Source organism: Prinia subflava, chromosome 10, assembly GCF_021018805.1.
Source record: "Prinia subflava isolate CZ2003 ecotype Zambia chromosome 10, Cam_Psub_1.2, whole genome shotgun sequence".
Lineage (NCBI taxonomy): Eukaryota > Metazoa > Chordata > Aves > Passeriformes > Cisticolidae > Prinia > Prinia subflava.
This window is the reverse complement of record NC_086256.1, coordinates 10760182-10776612: the sequence shown is the minus strand read 5'-3', so window position 1 is coordinate 10776612 and position 16431 is coordinate 10760182. Positions and strand designations below refer to the sequence as shown.

The 16431-nt window shown below is 41.9% G+C and overlaps 1 protein-coding gene across 4 annotated transcripts in view; it reads left to right on the top strand.

Moving 5' to 3' along the window:
• PTPRF (protein tyrosine phosphatase receptor type F) overlaps positions 1 to 16431 on the top strand; it is a 376154-nt gene that overhangs the window by 86677 nt on the left and 273046 nt on the right. For 3 of the 4 annotated variants that reach the window (XM_063407253.1, XM_063407256.1, XM_063407252.1), the window contains exon 2: positions 2882 to 2962. The gene's annotated coding sequence lies outside the window, so the exon portion shown is untranslated. Of the gene's footprint in view, positions 1 to 2881; positions 2963 to 9595; positions 9768 to 16431 lie in introns of those variants that run through there. The other variant, XM_063407254.1, reaches the window with a different exon arrangement.

The window sequence follows — 16431 nt, the reverse complement described above, 5'->3', positions numbered from 1 at the left end:
GAATCTTCAATTGCATATTAAACAGAGCTTAGTATGACTGAGAATATTTTCTAACCTCATCTTAAAATTTGTTGCTCCATCTTAATATTTTCAGTGTAGAAGAGGTGGTTTGGTGGTTTTTTTTGGTGGTTTGTTTTTTGTTTGGTTTGTTTTTTTAGTCACACGTTTCCACTTCTTTTTCTAGCAGTAGTGTCACTGTGGTGTAGTGGACAATAGCTGACTTGAACTGCCCCTGTTACACAAATGCAAAAAGCTACTTAAGCTTTTGGGAGAAAGAAGTTTCTAGTGAAATAGATGAGTGTGTACCATGAATGACTGCAGCTGTGTTAGAGCTATAGCAAACTCATAGGGTTTCCAAGAATATGTTTAAAAGAATGCATAAAAAGCAGTATAACAATTAGCAGCAGAGACTGATATGTTTAAATGAAGTCATTAATTTAAAGTGTTGGCTTACAGAAATTTCAAGCATTTTTATGCATTTAATAAAGAGTTGCTTTTTAAGTAGCTTAAGTAGCCTTCTCTGTATGCAACGTGTCCTGGGAATTAACAAACCACTTAGTGCTGGATAGATTCCACTCTGATGCAACTGCCTTTCCTGCAGCAAAGACTGATAAAGAGAGTGAAAAGAGCCAGTGCTGAAATGGTCATCCTATTAGTCTGGGGGAAGGGAGAAAAAAAATCTTTATAATCTTTCTTCTGTTTATTTAGTATGCTGATCTGTGCCATGGCCATCAAGGTGGATGTGTGCATGCCTAAACGAGGGCCTTCTTCAAATTTCAGAGAGCCTGGCAGGAGGTGCCAGGATGCTTGTCTAAAATTCTCTCCTGAGGGATGGAGACCAATAGTGTGGGACAGCTGAAGGTGAAAGTTGATGATCTGTTACTGAGGGAGAGGTGCTGGGATATAAAATTGGGACCCTGTGTGAAAGGAAGAAAAACTTACATTTTCTAGACAAAGGAGCTTGCAGGGATAGAAGAAAGGACAGTGTGGTAAAAATTATGGAAAACATACTGAGGAGCATTGTGAATAGATATTGGCAGGGTAAGACCTCCGGGTTTAGAACAGGAGCACGCTCAGAATAATTACAGCCAAGGCTGCCAGTGTGTGCCAGAAGTAAATATAGTAGTGTAAGCACTGCTACAGAGTCATTGAAGTCAATGCTGCATAACATAAATTGCATAATATATTTGTTTGTGAAGGTTATTAGAGCAGAGTTTTAAATGGATCCGAGTCCTTGGAAAGGTGAGTGTATTCTGGTTCCCTGGGCTGAGGTTTCCAGTACGTCCCAGTCTGATCTGGGGGCAGGCTGCCACGAGGGGAGAGGTTGGTGTGCCCCTCCTACCAGCTCCAGTGCTTGTCAGAGCAGCTCCTGAGCTGGTTCCATACCAAGTGCCAGGAGGAAAGGAACTGCCTTCTCCCCTCAGAAATGGAAAAAATTGGGGGGATTTGTGTTTTCCTGGTTAGCTAAATAGGTGAGGAGATGAGAGAGGAGTTCCAGGGGGTGTGTTTATCAGGGGGTAGGTGGAGGTGTCTCTGAACACAGGGGACACTGGACAGGCAGACTGTTCAAGGCTCATATCCCATCTCAGAACTGGAGCAAACCCTCTCCCTCCCCCACCAGGGATACGATGGTCAGTGATGACCAGACACCCACATTTTCAGGGCACTGTCACACTCTCCATAGGAGGGCTGAAACTGTTTACAAAATGCGTACTTTGTAAATGATAAAGACATTTATATATAAATGATAAAGAAAAAATAATGTATTTTTTGTATTTGCATAGTTTTGAATCACTTATCCTTCTGAGGGCTGTAGTCATTTGGCTCGTGTTAAAGTGTGCTTAGTGGTGTAGTTGAGCCCAAGCCATCAGCTGTGGCTTGAGTTGACGCTGGAGATTGGAGGTATGTTTTATGCCTGTTCCTGTGATGTCCCTGGCACCACAGAGCAGGGCCCTGAGGACTCAGAGGTGAGACAGGTAGGAGACATGGTCAGTGCTGTGAAAGGTCAGGGTGTCATTCAGAAAGAGCTTGAGACCCAGAGCAATCGAAGTGGGACATATCTCCATGGTGATGGCATGCTGGGTCAAAACCTTAGAAAGCATTAGGAGAGAAGCTTCTGCTCTGCACTTGGTGGGGATGGAGGGGGTTACCAGCTGAAAATTCTGGAGAAACACATCTTTGGGCAGTTGCAAGGTGACAGTGGGCCACAAGGATGGGATTGGACAGAAGATGCTGATGTGGGGGGATACAGGAGACAGGTATTATCAAAGGTGGAGAGTCACCAGTGAGCAAACTCTAGGAACTTGCTTGATTTGGGTGGGCAAATGAGCCCTGACAGGGAGGCGGTGTAATTCATTTTTTATTGTCAGGGAAATAAACTTAAGGGATAGGGAAAAGCTGTTTAAGCTGCTGGATCAATGCTGGCATGAAAACAAATGGATAAAAGCTGTTCAGGAATAAGTGTTAGGCTGAAAGTTTTTTAACTACTGGAGGAGCTCAGCTCTGCAGTTAGAACTGGATGTGGAGGCTGAGGAAGAGCATTGTCAGTATGTGAGGCTCTGTTGCTGTGATGGGGGTTCTTGGATGTGATACCTGTCATGGAGGGCTAAGCTAATGATCTGTAAACATCTTTCCTGCTTGCATCTGGTGGTGAGTTATCATGATTGTGTCATGTGCAAAGAGAAAAGGGGAAATTGTCCATTGCTGTCGTGGTTTTAGAAGTGCTGTATGGGAATGTGAGCTGAACTGAACTGCTTTTTCCCCAGGGTGGAGAATTCATGTCATTAAGCAAAGTTTTAATCTTTGCTGTACCTTTAATCTGTGAAGGTCTCTTCTGTTTTGGTCACTTGTGACACTCTTATGTTGTTTGTTTTTCCCCTAGGTATTTTTATGGCCTCTGTCACAGTGGTGTCTCAGTGTCTTCCAGGCATTTATGGATTTATTCTGAGAACGTTCCTGTGAGGTAAGGAAATATTATCACTTGGTTTTACAGACTGGAAACTGAGACAGAGGGAGACAAAGGTTGCAGGAGTGTTGTAGCATAGCCAGCAGTCAAACACTGATTGCCAACAAGTTCATTATTGTCCTAATCCTATATCCAGCTACCTATCTCTGGCTTTTTTTCTTTCTTCCTCTTTTTACTTCTTTGTTTTTTCTTTTCCCTTCTCTTGTCTGAGTTTTAGTAGCAGTAATCTGCAAGGAGCTGGGAGGCCCTGTGGAAAATATGATTAGGGATGCTGGTGTCCTTTTTTTAACATTGTTACTTATGAGTTAAAATTCCTTTCTAAAAATATCAGCAGATCTGTTTATGCTAAATTATTAGCGTGTTTAGACTTCCACAGATAAGCTGCCCTGCCTTTTTGAGTCAGTAACTCCTTTATCCTACCTGTCTAGGCTTGTGGCTGTTGAATTTTTACCCTCCCTAAGCTAATGCCTTCCCAATCACCTAAAGCAATGCCAAGAATTTCATCATCCATGCAAAGATCTGATTCGTGTCAAGACAGGTGTAAAGTTTCTCAAGCACACTTATGTATAATTACTATTTAACTTTATTTTTCAAAGATCTTTCCAAGCCAGCTAAAATGTGCAGCTCTGAGCTCCCAAGTTCTCCCAGAAATTGGATTTCAGTGCCTGATTAGTGATACTGATCCTTTCAAAGGTATTGCAAAGTTCCTGACATGGGTGTGCACTGAATTACAATTTAGATCATAAAATCAAATATCATGAATAACAGCTTGAAAAATGAACCTTTTCTTTTTTTTCCCTTCTAAGTAAGGAATTTTTAAGTTAGGTCTCTCTTGAGCCCTTTTTTCTTTTCAAGATGTATTTCAAGTGTGACTTTTACTACTTAAAAATTTTTTGTAGAGTTACAGCAGTGTTGTAAGTTAGGAATACACCAGCAGGCTCTGACCAATATTTTTATTGTATGTAAAATCATTAAAACTATTAAAAACATAACGTTGCAAAGAAATACTTAAAACCATCTTTCAGATTCCACTATCTGTAAAATATGTGTACTAGATCACATTTATGCTCTTTATTAGTGTGTATTACATGTCCTTGTGTCCTCAAGAATAAGGCCCTAATGACTCATGAACCGTCTCAAAGTGTACTAAATAAGATTAAAGAGCTGGCCAGTGACCTTAACAGTCAATTAGGCTGTATGTTACTCAGCCTAGTATTTGTTGAGTGTAGAAGAGTAGCAAAAATTCATTAGCTAAGATACTGCTACTTGAAACAAGCAACATTTCTCTAACATCAGAACTGATGTTGCTGCTTAAGTGGAGATAGAAGCACATACGGTAGGTATGTCTGTGTATGTGTGTTTGAAAGTGCTGCTGATGTAGTCCTGGGGTGGGGAGAAAGCTGCTCCGGGGCTTTTGGGCTCAGAGCCCTGTGGAGGAGATCCTCCAGCACCTGGAGCTGGGTTGGGCAGTGGCAGGTGCAGCTGGAGGTGGTGCACAGGGTTTGGATGTGCTGCCCGAGAGGTTATGCAGACACAACGCAATGGAAGGGCTGCTTTGAGAAGCCTTGTGTTTCACAGCAGCATCAGGGAAGGGAAAGGTGTGCTGGTGTGGTGCATGGCATGCTTGGTTTTCCTCAGAGGTGAGCCCTGTTTGGTGTGATTGCATTTGGGTGCAAGCAGGAGGGTGAGCAGGAAGGCTCTGGGCTGCTGTGTCCACTGAAGAACAGTGTGAATACTGCATGCCCTGCTCCCTCAGCTCAGGAGATGGGAATTGAACAGTGCTGTGTATGCAGAGGTGCAGACAGATCAGACTCCCTGATGCCCAGCAGCTTCCTTGCAGGCTCACCTGTCCCATGGAGCTGCCAGCATGAAGCCAGGCTGGCAGTGGGCAGCAGGACCAGTGTATCCCAGTGATGGGCACACTTGGCGAGCTGCAAACCTGGACAGTATCTGAATTATGATAGCATCTGTCATCTTAGATTCACATTTCTTGACTAATCATCTGCATTTTGTTTTGTGTTGTGTTTGGAAGCATCCTAGAGCAGTCTTAGTTTGGAGATGGCCACTCCCCTGGGAGGGCACTACGTGGTGACAGAGCTGAACCAGAAGTGACATTACATGGGAGCTGAGGTGGAGCTTGGTCATGCAGCTCCTCAGCAAAACAGCTGTCCTTGAGGGCTTCTCAGTTTTATTGCACTTCTTTTCTGGTATGTGCAGTTATGAATGCTTTCAGCTGACCCTGAGAAAGTCGTCTGTCATTCTTAAAGTAAACTCAGGTTTTAGGAAAGAAAAAATGACAGACTCAGTCAATAAAAAATGTGGCTGAAAGTACAGTTTGAATGGCATGCAATAATATCTTTTAAAGTAAATCAACTTTCTGGTACATAAATTGGGCAGAATCTCTGTGTTCTAGGTCACGCTTTATCTGTAGGGTTTTCTTTTAAAATAATTTCCTTAATAATTATTTAGGGGGAGGAAACAGGGGAGCCTGGGAACACAGTGGATGAATGGGAGAAAAAAGAAAACGTTTTCAATCATGTCAGGCTGAATCTAAAGCATCAAGGAATGATGTTGCAGGAGAACCCCTGAAGATAAACTGTAACCTAGATTAGCAGAATACAGATTAAGTTTTCAGGAGTTTTGAGACAGCACTGTGTCCTGAAGCAGTCTTTTTGTCATTCATTTAAACTAAAATTGTTGTATGGTTGCATTTTCAGGGATATACAAAAATACCTATCCATTTGAAAGTTACAGTCATGAAGTTAAGAAATTTATTAAAGTGAATACTGCTTGAAAAGATTAAAAGAAAAACATCGTTTTTTCATTTGAATTGGCTATTGCTAGAGAAATAGTGTATATCTACATGATCATGGTTTGTGGCATTTTTATACAAGCAGCATTACCACTGGAATTGCAATTGAAACAGACTTCTACATGATTATTTTTTTCATTCTAACTTTAAGGGTAAAACTGTTGTCACTGGGTCATACGGGTCTCATAATACTTTGAACATTTTTATTCTTTCATTTATTTACATTTTGAAAAATGCGTTGTGATACCATATTCTAATTGAAGTGTTGCTTTCTGTAATAGAGGTTATGTATTTCTACAAAATGTTGGCACAAAACTTATGTGATTTAAAATGATTTAATCGTGTGTTAATGCCGTATTGGCTGGAACATACTTATAATTAATGTAAAACAGTGAGTTACCCCTTACTTTTCACTGTAATCTGGTGAACAGTGTTTCTGGCTGTACTTAAATGACAGGCTCAAAAGGGCATTGACAGAATTTGTTGGCATAGTTCAGCCTTATTTATATATGACTGTATATTTTTTGGACTTAAGAGTCTTTGCAAGTCCTTTTATCTCACAAATAAGTAGATTGCTTTAATATATTGGAACCCAAAGGGCACAACTACTGGCCATTTACCTGGCTTTACATGATGAGTGTTGGAGGATGCGTGTGGAGATGGAAGGGTGGTGTTTAAAGCTCAAAATTTGCACTTGTAAAATTCCCTTCTGCTTTGAAGGTGTTTGCTTTAGCTGTCTATAGGGATACATATTTTCAGAAGTTTATTTATGAAAAAGAGGCTCAGGAGATGCTGGAGATGTTACAAGATTTAAACATATTTGCAAAATTGAACGCGAGCTTTAGCCCTCTGGTATTTTTCATTTCCTTTTGTATTTTATGATAAATATATTGGTAGGTGGCTTTTGTGTTGTCACTTCACCTGTTTAATTTAAATTTAGGTATCTGAGGGTTGTGCAATAAAGGTAGAATATCCATAACTGGCAACATAACCTTGTCATCTTGCAGAGTCAGCACTTGCTCATGCTCTGGCGCAACGGCTTTGAATAGCTGCCACCCCATGTGTGTGTTTCCTAAACTCGAGACAAGTGCTGAACTCATTAAAAATACATGCTATATAAGTTAATGTGCATAAGGAGTTTTGGTGCTGAGATCTCCTTTGAGGCTACATTTAACTCTAATTAACTTGGTTTCGTTCTGTCTGCTATCAGCGCAGGCTTGGCTGAAACCAGCCAGTATTGGTTAAACGGTGGGTTGGAAGCAGAGCCCGGCGGGGTGATGGATTAAAAGCACAGAGCTGTGACTGTGCCGGGGTTCCCGGTGCCTGTGCCAGCTCCCGGGGCTGCGCTGGGCACGGGCACCAGCTGTGCCATTCCTGGGGCACAGTGCCACAGCAAACGCACGCGCAGCCCACCGTACTCTCGGGCAAAACTCTGCATTTCTAAAGAGGCCTGAAATAATGAGGTTTGGTGAGCTGTGTCTGAACAATTGCATGACACCAAACTCCTCTGACTAAAATAGTCTGAATTTTTCTGCTAGTGGATGAGGAACATCAGCAGGGACTAGCAGTATTTTACTGTTCTGATTGTTCTCTCTACTTGTTTTTATTCATCATTAACTCAGGGATGAGATCCAGGGATTCTGCTAATTATGATATGTTTTTCAGGGGAGATGGACAGCAAGACAGGGATTATTGATGGTGGCATTTGCAATAGGGACAAGTACCAGCAATATATGGGTTGGAAATATGGAGTGGGTTTTCTGTCCTGACAGTGTTGGAAATCAAGCTTTATGTTACATCCGGTAAAGTAGGTTTCACTGAAAGCTGCTTATAGTATTTCCTGAGAGAAGGTTTTCAGTGTATCACTCTGGAAGAAAATATTCACAGATCCGTATTCAAGGGTAGGCTGCTGTACTTTGTGTAACTTGGAGAATGCATGGATTTGTTGCATTTTCATCACAGCTAGCAAAAGAAAATTATTTTCCCCCTCCTTTTGACTAGTACTATGGTTTTAGTCTTGCAAAAGGATTTTCTAGGTAGAAATACCAGGTAAAACGGATTCTGGATTTAAACACCAAGTGGGGTGGGAACCTTCACCCAGCATTTTTTGGGTGTTCATCACTTCTTGAAAATTGGACTTTGTGAAATACTTCAAGTTGCATACACTAGAAATTGAGGCATTCAAATCGCCATCTGCTTTTAAATGTGACAGTCTCCATTAACATTGCATCTTCTGCCTAGGGGATCACAGAACAGAGCCTTGATTTGTGTTTGAGGATGGAAATGAAGCAGTTTAAGAAGTTACAGTGCTGCAGCTGAAATGTGGTAACAACACACAACCACGTCTAGTTCATTTTGCTGAAAAACAAAATAGAAATCACAGAGGATGATCTAAGGCTGTCTGTTTTGCTTTGCGTAGAAGCAGACTAGCAGTGATCCTGTAGTCTCAGGATCATTGCCACGTCTCAGCCATGAGGATGGTAATTTCCAGCTGATGAAAGGTGGCTAGAACTGGTGGATGCATTAAAATCTTACATGCTTCAAGATACCTGTCAGTGTTTCTGGAGGAGTGGGACTTGCTGTGCTGGATTGGACAAGTGGTCAGTCTAATTCAGTACACTACTCCTGGCAATGATCAGTGCTGGATAACTCAGGCAATCAACAGGAAATTGTGCATTTGATTATCAAATGCTTTATCTACTGGGAAGTGTTGGATTATTTTTCTTGTTTTAAATTTATAAAAGCAAACCAGGCTGATTTAGTAATTGAAAGAATGTCTTCTAAACTGCAGTTAAAATTTCTCGTTATATCTTCCTGCACAGACAAAGAGCTCATTTTTAAGTAGACTTTTTTTAGTATTTTCCCTTCAGACACTCCAACTTGAGGATTGGTCTAAACCGCTTGCAGTCTTCAGTCTAGCTCAGACTAATCTTTCTAAATGTTCTTCTGTATCTCCAAAAGGCCATAGTCATAGTACAGGAATAGTGTGGAGTTGGTTTTTTTGCTAATGTTACACCTGAAAGACAAAATATTAAATGGATATCATGTAGCTATTGTATTGCTTGAGTGTGTCTTCACATTAATTGAAATTAATTTAAACAAGGTGATAGGAGTAAAGTGCATAGTAGAAAAAGGATAGATCAGAAAAAGGAGATAAGATAGGTGTATTCAAATAGGCAGAGCCTGATGAAATTTGCCCTAGGGTACATCAGCAACTAGCCAAGCAACCTTTGAACCATTTACAATTATCTTTTAGAAATTGGGAAGGTCAGGAGAGGTCCTGAAGGACTGAAAAGGGCAATGGCATTGCCTCTGTGTGAAAAAGGGAGATCCAGGGAATTACAGACTAGTTAGTCTAACTGCAGGGCTTAGAGAATTGGAACAAAATTTTTAATCTGTTTCTAGGAATCTGCAGGATAAGAAAATAAGGACGTGGGGATAGCAGTATCATAATGTTACCTTACTTTGATCAGCAGTTTCTGATAAAACCTCGTGACATTTCTGTGGAATAAGGAAATATATGTATTTAATAATATGGTAAACAAATAACTGTTTAAGGACCATGTTTGAAGTGTGGTTACACATAATTTACTGTGAAAATCAGGGGGAAGAAGGGAGATGGCATGAGGAATTGTGTGAATACACCCATGTTTGTCTTGGGCTGAGCTTTATTTGCTGTTCTCTTTACTGGTGTGGACAAGGGAATACTAACTAAATCTGCAAGTAAGTCCAGACTGAGAGGTGCTCAAGCACTGCAAAGCATAGTTCAGAGTTAAATGGCTATGGTAGATTGAAAAGGCATGTGGAAATCTTCAGCTTACAACTTAATGAGTTGAAATGAGGAAATACAAAGCGGTGAGGACGTGGCAGGGCTGCACAGCACAGGAGGACTGCTTTGGGACAGGCACTGGATCACCACCTGTGCACAAGCTGACAGCTGCAGAGAGAACCAGCCGCATCTGGAGTGTGTGCCCAGGACTGTGAGTAAAGGTAACAGTGCTGCTGTCTGTGCTGCTGAGGCCCCAGACGTGGTGCTGAGTCCTGCTGCAAGGATGGTGCATCAGGGAACGGGGATTGGCTGGGGACTGGGATGAGAAGTGGGCATTGTTGGAGCTGGCTCTGACCAGCCTGTGGATGAACAGACCAAGTGGTCGGTTGCCATCTCAGCCAAGGGATGGACAAGAGTTTATTTTATGGGGAAGCCTGGATCCCAGTGTTGGTCACAAGTATGAGCAAGGTAAGTCAAGCAAGGTGCCAAAACCAGATGAATCAGGCTGAGGACTGTGGGGGCTGGGGGCTGGAGCAGGAGATGTGTGAGTGGGGTCCAGGGGAGCAGTGCTTCCCAAGCATGCGGGAGGGAGGGTCTGAGCATGGTCAGGTGAGTGGGGTGATGGCAGTGTCCAGGCTTTTCAGGGGGATTGCAGTGAAAGGAAAAGAGGGAAAGTGCACGGGGTGCAGCAAGGAAGGTTCCTATAGCTCAGCTTCAGAGCAAAAGAGCACTGAGCAAGAGTGCAGAGAGCTTCTAGTGCTTCCATTTTAAAGGTATGCAGATATCAACTGGGTAAGGCTCTGGAAAGCATGGTCTGACTTCAGAGTTACTCCTGCCTTGAACATAGATTTGGACATACCAAGGTCCTTTCACATGTGCTTTATTCAGAGTTTTAATAAGCTGCTTCCTTCCTCTTCTTCAGAGGATGAAATTTTTGAATGATATGTGTCTTAGGTGAGTGGCAATGCTTCTTCAGATAATCAGTGGTTCAGAAGGGCCAGATACTACTGGGATTGCTTCCATTAGTGTCTCTTAATAACATAAAATGTTTGTTTTCTCAATCAGATATCAAGAGGAAACAAGTAATCAAATGTTAAAATTCCTTCTACACTTCAGCACTTTCTTTGTTAGAAGCACCAGTGTATTTTCTAGGACACAGGTGTTTAAATCCCTAGCCTATGTGAAACGTTTGTGTCAAGCACGTGGATTGGATTGGGTGCTTGAAGGAAATTGTTGCCTTATAGTATAATAAACATGTACCTAATCAGAGAAGCTGATTATTTCCCATCACAATAAATAGAAAACATGTGATCAGTGACATCAGCATCTATTTTTTTCTTAGTGTTTTGCAAAAGTAATAGCTATGAGCTTGTAATAGTGATATGTAATCTCTAACGTGCAGTGGTTAAATATTAATACACATTGACTGTGTCTAAAGATTAAGAATGGTTTTTTAGGTAATGAAACGTTAACTCTCAAGCTCCACCAAATTTTGTAAAGTGGCCTGTAGAAAGGGAAGGGAGTGTGTTGTCATCGGAGTGGTCATCTCTTGAATGAATTTAGCAAGAATTCCATTCAATTATTAGAATATTGAGAAATTGACACTTAAAGTTTCTGTCAAGGTCTGATTTAATCAGTTGAAAACATAGCAAGGCTGCTTGACAAGGATTGCATAAAGAATCCCCAAAGGCTCAGGGTCTGTTTAGCTCATCTGTGCCATTTCCTTAATCATATTGATGGGGCTTTTTGTTTTATTTTGATTTTGGAACTGACAAGGCCACCTTATTCAGAGCTGTAGCAGTCCAGGGATTATTTTCTGTGATGCTGTGACAGTCTGTAGGGTCATGTAGTTACAGAGCTGCCCCATTTTCCCAGTTGGGATAGTCTCTCTTGGCACTTGCACAGTGGCACAGAGATTTTAGGCCATATGTGTAATCTCAGTTGTGTTAGATATTTGTTCTCCTTGTTTAATGTTTGTCAAAGTCTTGTAAATGAAGTTGTTACAGTGTGCAATTTTATGGTGTCCGAGTTGGAAATGATCCTGCTTATCTTGTTGACTTTCTTCCAAGCTATTTCTTGTGGTGGTTCCGCTTTGTAGGCCAGCATGCAGGAGTGGCAAGCAGGTCTTCCTCCTGAGTTTTACTTGATAGTCATTAACTCCAGATGGCAAATACGATTTTATGCTCTTGTAAAACGTGTTTTGTTCAAAGAGAGTTTTGTAACACATGCAGTGGGATTGAGGTTTTTGAAAATCTCAATTTCTGTTTATCTCAGACGCACTGATTATTGGTGTTGCCAGGGTGGAGACCCTGACTGATGAGGCACACAATGAAGGGCTGATATAATGTACACTACAGATACTAGGACAAAAATGTCATATTTTTTTCTGGATAGCAGTGACTGATCAGCGGTAGACATTCCTGACACTGCCTGACAGAAAGGGTTATTTTATCTACAAACAGTACTGTTACAGATGAGAGACCTCCTGAAAAACATCACTCACTTTTACTAGCAACATCCATCACTTCCTAATTATAGGTGCTTTCAAGTGGAGAAACAAGTTCTTTCCATTGCTCCTCCAGAGCTTTTCTTGTCCTTCCAGCAGTAGCATAGGGTTAAAGTTGGCCTTTTATCCATGGGCAGAGGGACCTGTGGATTAAATTAATGTATATTGATGTCTATATGTTAGATGGGTATTCCATTGTCAAAGGAATGGCAGTGGCCAGTAACTATGGAGAATGAATAATTCTTTGTAGGTTAGCTCACCTACTTTGAAGCACAGAAGATCTGTTAAACTTATGTGTTTGAAAGTCAGGGCTTTTCACTGCCTTCCAAAAGCTGAATCAGATCAGAGGAAGTCCTGTGTCCAGTGAAGAGAAAAACCCCTGATCCCTGCTCAGAAACAGGAGAGAGTCTCTGAATCGCAGTTTTCTAACATGTGCTGATTTCTGTGGCAAAAGCAAGGCTTCTCTTAATCGTCCAGGAGCTCTTGCCCCTCTGGATGTCCCTGGAGCTGCTCTGGCCATGGCACCTTCTTCCCCAGCCCCTGCTGGCTTCAGGTTCCTGCTGCCCCCAAGCATGTGGTAGGGAAGGGTGGTCTTGCATCTCCTGGCCTGGCAGGCAGCACTTGGCATTGCTGCCTTTTGGTCCACAGCCAGGACAGAGACTAAAGTGTGATTTTTTTTTTCCCAAAATGCTGAATTGCCCTGACTTTTTCTCACTGAATTTGTTGATCCTGGTACCATACTGTAGAATTTTTCAGAAATTCATATACCTTTTTTTTGAAAGCCATGTGCATTTTCAGTGCAGTCCCTAGCACTGCCTAGAGATGTGGTGGTGATTCCAAACTCTCTGCTGCTTCCTGGCATCAGAGCAGACACTGGCAGCTGTATCCATTATACAGTGGCCTAATTGATTGGAAATCATTGTATGTGCAGGAGCCCTTTCCGTGGCTGGGTGTCTTACACTCTGGTGTGCTTCAGCCCACCTTCTGTGCAGGACTTGGATTTTCAGCTCAGCTCTTAAGAAATTTACTTTCCTTTGCCATACTAGATAATTTCTTCTTGTAGTCTTACAGCAAAGAGCAAGGCAGAAGATTTACTTTCTCTGTGTGATTCTGTTTACATACAGATAAAAATAACAGTTGGTTGAAGTATTGTTTGTTTTTATGTATAGATGAGCCTTTGCTCCACCCATGAGTATGCCTCTGCTTACATTTCTTTGTATTTACTTTGTGTGGCCCATGGATCAGGCAGGTGTGGAGATGCTGAGGATACCATGGCAGTATGGTCAGCATAGGTGCCTGTTTGCCTGGTGTGGCCAGGGAATAAATAGGCATTTTCAAAATTGTTATTTAATTCCAGTGACTCTGCAGATGGCAAAGTATTTACAGTTGCTGGAGTAATCTCTGCTGCCCTGCTCTGCCTTTTCTCTTTGAAGAGTAGCTGCCTTGCAGCCCTTCCCTGGCTGCCAGTAATAGCAGTAATTAAAGCACACCTGGTAATGACAACAGACATGCTGTACCTTCTGCTGCTGAGGACACTGATGTCCTGAGGTTGGGAGTGCTCATTGCTGCTTAATATGAACCCTCAATTTAAATATAGTCTCAAGGTTAAAACCACAGTCCAGAGATAAGGTGGGAGTGGACAGCTCCATTCCCTGAGTACATCTCTGGCTTCCTCCTGAGAATTGTAAGTAGGACAGAAACTGTCCTATTGAACTGAGTTGGTATTCTTTTGTCCCTAATTTTGGAGTGCTACAGCAGGACCTTTTTAGCAAAAAGACCTAAAGCTATGTCTGTTCCTTCAGATATAAAGAGGGAAAGCAAATGAGATGAAAGTAATTTAAACCAAAAGTATCAGCTTGGTGATAGTGCAGTCCCCAGACTTGGAAAACACCCGAGGTGCTGGTTGTGGATGAGCGCTGCCCGTGGGTTGTGTCTTCAGACTTCTGTAAACAGTTCTGGATATCTTACACACGGACTAAAACCCTGAATGCTACTGAAGTTCCAGAGAAGGAAATGAATTGCACTGATGGCTAAGTTTACCTTTTCCCCAAAAGCATGGTTCAAAGTTTATTTTACTTTAGGGAAAGGGGGGTGGGGGAAACAATAACAACAAAACCTACCCCCAAACCCAAAATACCCCATGCCCACTTTTTTGAAGTCTCAAAGACTGAAATGGGTGGTTATCTATTAACTCTCCAAAGACTAATTTGTGGGGAAAGTGGCTCCAGAGCAGAGGGTTTTGCAGGGGAAGTGTGGGAGAGCCCATCTGTCAATATTGTTCTTACTGCTTTTCCAATGCTTTTACAAATTGATAGTCTGGGAATTGTCTCTGCTGCAGGTAAAGCCAGTTTCAAGCCCGTGCGTGCTGATATTTTATTGAAGTGAGACATGAATGCTCAGGGGGAAAATGGCATTGTGAGATAAAGGGCTCTGATACATGCTTATAGCTTAAATGTCACCTTACAAAAAAGAGATAAAGCAAATGTTAATTGTAAAACTGTACTTAATGTACACTCTTTTCTTATTGAAGTAATTTAATCTAATTCAGCATATGTGAACACATATGAGGGCTCTGTGTATCCATCCTAAAAATGCATCTTTGAAGCAGTTCTGTGATTATATAAATACATAGTTTTAACAGAAGAGAGAGTAGATTTAGTAGTCTCTTATTAGAGAGAGTATTTTTTTCAAGATTAGGAGTCTGAAATAACAGTCGATTTTATAATTTGTTTTGAAGGAGAGCATTGCAAGTACACATTTTCTTCAAGCTTTAGATAAGCAGTTTGACTGGAATAGCAATTTTAATCTGTTTTAATGATGTTTTTCCAATACAAAAGGGGCCAAGTGATGCAGAAGTCTAAAGGTCTACTGGTAATGGTTGAAGTGATGGGAGTTGTTTACAGAACATAGTGACTGGATGGCTGTCTCTTGCTAAGAGCATACATGTGACCTTTGTGCTTGGTTTATAGTATAATTAAGAAATACTTGCCTATGTGTACTTAATAAAACCATCCCATTTGCAGACTATAAGGTATTTAGGGTTGACAGAAGCATTTCAGTGAGTGCTGGTGTTAACTTTTGTTATTACTGATGTTGAGATGCCTTCTCCAATGAAGCTAAAATGAGGTCAAATCAAATCTTTATTAAGTGTTACTCATAGGAGTGAGGTAACTGCCTGTTGTCTTATCTATATAGGTAAAACTCTCATCTGTTTTAGGTCATCACCAACTGAAAACGGAGAAATCCGAGCTTAACCTGCCTTTTGCCTACAGTGCATGCCACAACTCTTGCAGATTTGTTATGGAGATATTTAGCAAGCTTTGCTTTTTTGTCTTGCTCTGCCAGTTAAGGCTGTGTGCTTTCAAGCTGTAAAAAACCTCAGAGGCAAAGCTGTGGGCAGTTCACTTCTGAAATCCTTCAAGATTGACTTTTAATTCTTTGTATCATTCCTCAATGCCTGAAATTTCTGTGGCAGGCAGGGTTAACACTGGTCACTTTGTTGACAACCCATCTTTCTTGCTCTGTTGTTTTGAGTTGTTACAGCAGGAGTGTTTTGCTGCTGGAGTGTTTGATGCAGCCCTCTTCTTACGTGGGAAACAGAGGAAATATATGCCACGTGGCAGGTTTGAGAGGAGCAGCTGGGAGTTGCTAGGAGGTTTTGGAAGTGCAAACCTGATGTGCTAGACACCTTTCACAAAGCTGTGCTGTCAGCCTGAGGTCCATAGGAAGGCTTTCACTACACACAGGGCGGGGAGGAACATGGCCAGCAGGGCACTGGGGTTGGCAGGGGCTGGCTGCTCCTGGAGCTCCCTACCCAGCCCTTCTGGCCTTGTCCTTCTGCATGCCCAGTTTGCTGCTGACCTCTGCGTGGAGGGACACTTTGCCCTCACAGTGCTGTCTCCTTTCATCCTTCCTTACTCCCTAACAGCAGCAGCAGAGCACATGGATGGGCTTGATGGGGAAGGACATTCACTGCTGCTCAGGCCCTGGGGTGGTCCAGGTGTGCTGGTGCTTTGGCAGGGTGGGCACACAGGAAATGTGCTGGTGAAACATTCCCCATCCTCAGCCCTGGGCTTTCCAGCTATGCAACATTGAGCCATGATGACCAGGAGTTTAGCTGGACAGGGCTCTGTGTCACAACTGAATTAAGGTAAATATTTTCAATAATGTGTGTATGTGCATAAATATTTTTTTTTCTAACAGCTGCAATTCTTGAACCACAAACTGCAAAAGGAGTAGTGTAACACCTTTAAAACAGAGGAGGCAAGCAAAGGAAATTTCTTAATTTAGCCTCTTTTAGCTGGATTGTGAAACTTGGTAAACAGCTGCCTTAGCATATGGGAGGAGAAGGGAATCACTAAAAAAGGGGAAAAGACTTG